At 40.3% G+C, this 5,139-nt stretch overlaps 1 protein-coding gene across 1 annotated transcript in view; it reads left to right on the top strand.

Annotated features, from left to right (window-relative positions):
• The window catches only part of LOC117173722, a 16,175-nt gene extending 11,055 nt beyond the window's left edge, over positions 1 to 5,120 (top strand). Inside the window, exon 17 of the mRNA XM_033362363.1 lies at positions 5,067 to 5,120. The gene's annotated coding sequence lies outside the window, so the exon portion shown is untranslated. The remainder of the gene's footprint in view (positions 1 to 5,066) is intronic.
• Positions 5,121 to 5,139: the final 19 nt, after the last annotated feature.

Raw genomic sequence — 5,139 nt, 5'->3', positions numbered from 1 at the left:
TCTATTGTCATATTTTGACAATGTGAAACTGTGAAATTGTCACAGACTGTCACAATTCGGCTACTTTTCCCCTCCCCTAAAATCGTGACATTCTTTATGGAAGTTCCCTAAATGGTAACAGAAATATAAGTTATCGTAACGGAAAGAAGTTCGCAGATGCATGCGCACTCCTCGCTTCTCGAGCGAGCAAACAAACTCAGGCTAATGACCTAACTACACCACCCCGAACGAACCAACAAAACAAGCAATCCCAAACGAACAAGCCCAAGCGAACCAAATGAAAATAGATAAACGTTTATTTTTCGGCTTGCTTGCCTTGAAAAATTGGCTTGCTTGCACTTCCATTTTTTACAGAATTTGCTTACAACTACTCTTAAGAATTAACATCCATCCACACCTTATATCTAATCCGCTCGCTTCTATAGCCTAGGCTTCCTCGTTTCGCCTCAACTCGCCTCAAACGTATGTCGCTTTTTTCTCGCTAAGCCTCGCATCGCCAGCCTCTGACTCCGCAGCTAACACCTAATACTTATCTACAATTTTCAATATTCAAAGTTTTCTTATACCTACTTCCTCTCCTATTTACAACCTTTACTTCTCCATTCCTCTTCCTCTTTCCTTCTCTTCTTCTCCATCTTACCTAATACCCCCTTCACCCATGATACAGTCCTTTTGCCCCCCCCCCTCTTGAAAAAATATCTCCATGCTTATCCCACTCCTTTCCATCTGAACTCTGATTCTCTCCTGTCCTTCTACCTTATCTTTCTCCACAATTCTTTTGAACCAACTCATATACTTTTCTTCCTTCCTCGTGCATCCTTTTTACTTTATCCATCTGCATTCCATTCATTCTAAAACACCTTTTCACCTCCATCGTCGCAACCATACGTCTGCTCTCCTTCTCCCTACAACATTCCCTAACCAGCTTTCTTGCCCCCTCTTCCAAAACTTTCTCCTCATATTTACACGCTCGACTCCCAGTTATAATCCCTAAACTGGTTCTTCCTGTCATCTGCCTCCCTCGTTCTTCTAATCCCATCATCTCTCTTCCCTGTATCTGACCCCTGAAATAAATCTTTAAAAAATTTCCTCCATTTGTCACTCCCTATCTTCTGACTTATCCCCACCCTACGATTCCTAAACCTATTAATTATCTTCCACACATCACCTTTTGTCTTAACACTTCTGAACTCCTCTTCCAGATTTTTTTCTTTTTCCTGCTCTTTCTTCTTACACATCACCCCAAACTCCTTCATCACTTCTACATACTCCTCCCGTTTCGTAGTTTTTTCCTTCCACTTCCTGTAATTCTCTTTCACCTTTCTCTTCATTATTTTACATTCCCGATTCTACTACGGCCTTACCATTCCTTTCTTCTTCTTCCTAAATACCTTTTTTTGCACACACCCTTTCACTTTCTCTTTTAGATTCTCCCATATCTCGTCCACCGGCTCTCCCTCAAGGCTTACGTTGCCCAACTGCTCTCGACATTTCTCTATCGCCTCTCTCGTCCATAACATCCTCTCCCTTAACAACCCTTCTTCCTCACCACGCCTTCCACTACCCTCCTCTTAATCCACAAATTTAATGGCTGATGATCCGATTCCAACCACCCTCTGTCCTCCATTCAGTGTCTTAGAATCTGCCCCTCTTTGTTTATTAGCTTATCCTTTAATTTTCTTTTGAAAATATTCCCTTCCCGGTACAGCCTACCCCAATTATCGCATTGAAGCCCCCGCCTCCCCCAGTACCGTCATACCCTTATCTCTCTCTCGTAATAAGTCTTCCACCCTTTCAATTAACCCTTTTTATCCCATCCTTATTGCACACGGTCAAAAACTTAAACGTTACCCCTCCTATGTTTACTGACCTCACTAGCCCTTCCTTTCTTTTTGATCGCCTCATGTAGCCTCCACCTATACCCTCTTCGCAACTATGACTCTACTCCATCCCATTCATTTCTATCTACCCACGCCTCTATTAATCCAATCACATCAAATATCTGAATATACCTCCAGAAATCCTCATTTTTCTTCATTACCCCTGCTACATTCCAATACTGCACTTTGAATACTTCTCCACCCTGCTTTACTCCCGCCTATCTACTTTCACGAAACAAATTACAGTGCACTTTCTTCAACAGCTCCTTCTCCTCGTCCCATACCCACATTTTCTCATCTATTTTTGTTTTCCGATACCCTACCTTAAACACTCTGCCTTCACTCCTCTCCTTCCTAGCCCTGTCATTTAGCATTCCCTGCACACCCCTTTCATTCCTCGTCAAGTCTTGATCGATGAAAACATTCTTGTCCTTTATCCTATTTTTGTCACGCATTAACCCCAATTTTTCTTTCCAGCTCTCCAATTCCACCAACGTCACTTCATTCTCCTTTCTTCCCTCCATCCTAACTTTCCCTACCTTGCATCTAACCCACACTATGCTCTGTAACAGCGCTTCCACCGTTTCCCTTCCTTCCCCGCTCATTAGCTTCAATTATCCTATTACTATATTATTTCTTCTTTCTGCCTTATATGCCTTATCTCTCGCCGTTCACCCTGTCGCCTACTTCTATTTCAAACCTGCCCTCTACCTTCTCAAACCTTTTTCTTTCCTTTTCTCCCACACCCTAATCTCTTCTTTTATCTGCTTCAAGTTAACTTCTTTTTTATTCCTTACCGACACCACCTCCCTCTTCAATCCTTTCACTTTCTCTGTCATCTCTTTTACCTCTTTTTCCCATCTCTCATCTCGTACCTCCAGGCCCTCCCTTATACTTTCCATCTGCTCCATAGTCCCCCTTACGTCCTCCTTTAATCCTCTGACCTCGTCTATGAGCACCTCGAGAACTTTCTTTTCCGTTTGCTTCTCCATTTTTGGGGCAGGGGGGGTGAATTATGTGTCCGTACGCTTTTTTAAAGGGACCCTCTAGCGAGCTTTTCTCCGGACAATCTTTTCAGTTCCTTTTACTCTTCAAGAGATCATACCCCTCACTTGCACTGGACGCTCTCTCCCTTGCGTTGTCGCTTCCTTCGCTCCGATTCTTCCCTCCTCTTGACAGTCCACTCGACACCGGGACCTACAGCTGGCCGTCGTGTCCTCCTGGAAATTTTTTCCTTGTCTAATTCACTATCAGCACTGCCAGTACTCTCGCTAACCACCTGCCGCTCTTCAGTCGGTAACTGTAACCTATCCATCCAAAAAAGTGCGTACTGCAGCCAACAGATGTTTCTTAAGGCCATGTGACGAGTGGGTCACGTGATCATAATCCTACCTTACCACCACTTTTTCTATTTCCCAACTTGTTTTCACACAAAGCTCAACATAAATTTTTCAACTCGATGTGGCGTTTCGTGTGAATATAATTTGGGAAATAAAAAAAAAGTTGTCGCTTAGCGCCCCAAAATTTCCCTTTCTTTGCACTATTTCACTCTTCACAGTCCCTACAGACATCCTTTTCTCTCCCCTAACACCCCACAGCACTACGAGAACCACCCTTGTCCAACATGAAGGCCCGAACTTCTAAATACAACACTACCTTGCTCCCTTGCCAATTTAACCTCACTTTCTCTATTTCGACAAATCCGACCACTACAATGAAAATTAATTCTTAACTGCCTAATGCACTCTTCACAACCTTACTACCCTCATAGACTTCCACCCTCACACTCTAAAATCAAAATAACGAACGCAACCCAAACAAACTAACCCAAAACAACTATTCCATATGTATTGAGAAAAAACTTCTCATATCTTGCCTTCATTGGCTAAATGTTGACTATATCCTATTGATATCTTGCCTTCATTGGATGAATATTGTGAACAGCCTGCTCATATCTTGTCTTCGTTGGCTGGATATTGACTAAGTCTTGTTGACTACGGTCCTTTATTGGCTAGTTATTAACAACAGCTTGCCTTCCTTTGGTTAATATTGATTTCCGGCTCACATCTAATCTTTGTTGGCTGAATAACAACAGAAAATAAGAAGCTAACTCTGAATGACTTATGCCTTAAGGTCTTGACTTCCTTAGCATTTTCTCTCAGAACGAAATAACCTTTGTAGGAAAATTTTCTTTCTTTGATCTTTTGTTTTTAAAATATTGGCCTAGGTTTTTTTTTAAATGGTTCGAAGTTTAACCCTCTGTAACGTGATAACTGTCCATTCTCGCGCTTTATGCCTAATCCTTTACTCGTAAAAATAATATTATTGATTTTAATTATGAAATGGATGGGTTCGTTCTTAAGAAAGTAAATTTTATTTTAGATCTTTTTTTGAACTTAGATAATGCTTTGCAATTTTAAACATATATTAATTACTTTCTTAGAGAGGCGAATAGGGTATTAGGATTCCTAATTCAACCATGTCGCTTATATAAAAATCCGCTTCCAATAATCTTTCTATAGAGGAGAGTGTGGTATGGTGCCGGGCTCTAAATGCAATGAACCGTAAATTATAATTTCAATGTTATTTTCTTGCGTGTATTTTTTATGAGAAACTCACATTGTCCAGTTACATATGTCATTATACAAAACCGTTTCTTAAATACGTTATTATTTGATATTTAATTAATTCGTTAGCCTTGAATTTCGTTCGGCGTATCCTATACTATGGAGTATGGTGTCAGCTGTCCTTAACTGTTATCTTGCTTACTGACAGATACCGAAGGCGCGAAAATTCAAAACAGGCATTGATCAATAATGTTCGAAATCAAATTTATTGAGTTATTGTCCAACCCATGTAATTAGGATCACTTCTACAAAAAAAGGGAATTGGTTGAAGTGTGCTTAAAATGAGAAATCATAATTAGGAATGAAAATAACTAATATGGAAATATGGAAATCAACCAACGCGCATAGAATCTTCGTAATTCCTCACTTTGATAGCCGTTCTGACCGTTCTAATCACTGCGATTATTGATCTATGTATAGTTTTAAGTATCCTGTAATTGGTTGAATAACTGTTGGAATACTAAAAACACGAAATGAAATAAAATTTATAAATGAACAAACTGAAACCAGCTTTTTATCATATTCGAGCATATTTTTATGGGAAACCATTTTTTTACAGAAAGGTCTGCCCCCTGTACCAGAGAAAAAACACGAGAATCAGCAAATGCCTACTGCAAATTCTTTCATCAATA

The sequence above is a fragment of the Belonocnema kinseyi genome, chromosome 5 (genome assembly GCF_010883055.1).
Source record: "Belonocnema kinseyi isolate 2016_QV_RU_SX_M_011 chromosome 5, B_treatae_v1, whole genome shotgun sequence".
NCBI lineage: Eukaryota > Metazoa > Arthropoda > Insecta > Hymenoptera > Cynipidae > Belonocnema > Belonocnema kinseyi.
Note: the sequence above shows the minus strand (reverse complement) of the source record. Positions and strands in the feature narration are given on the sequence as shown.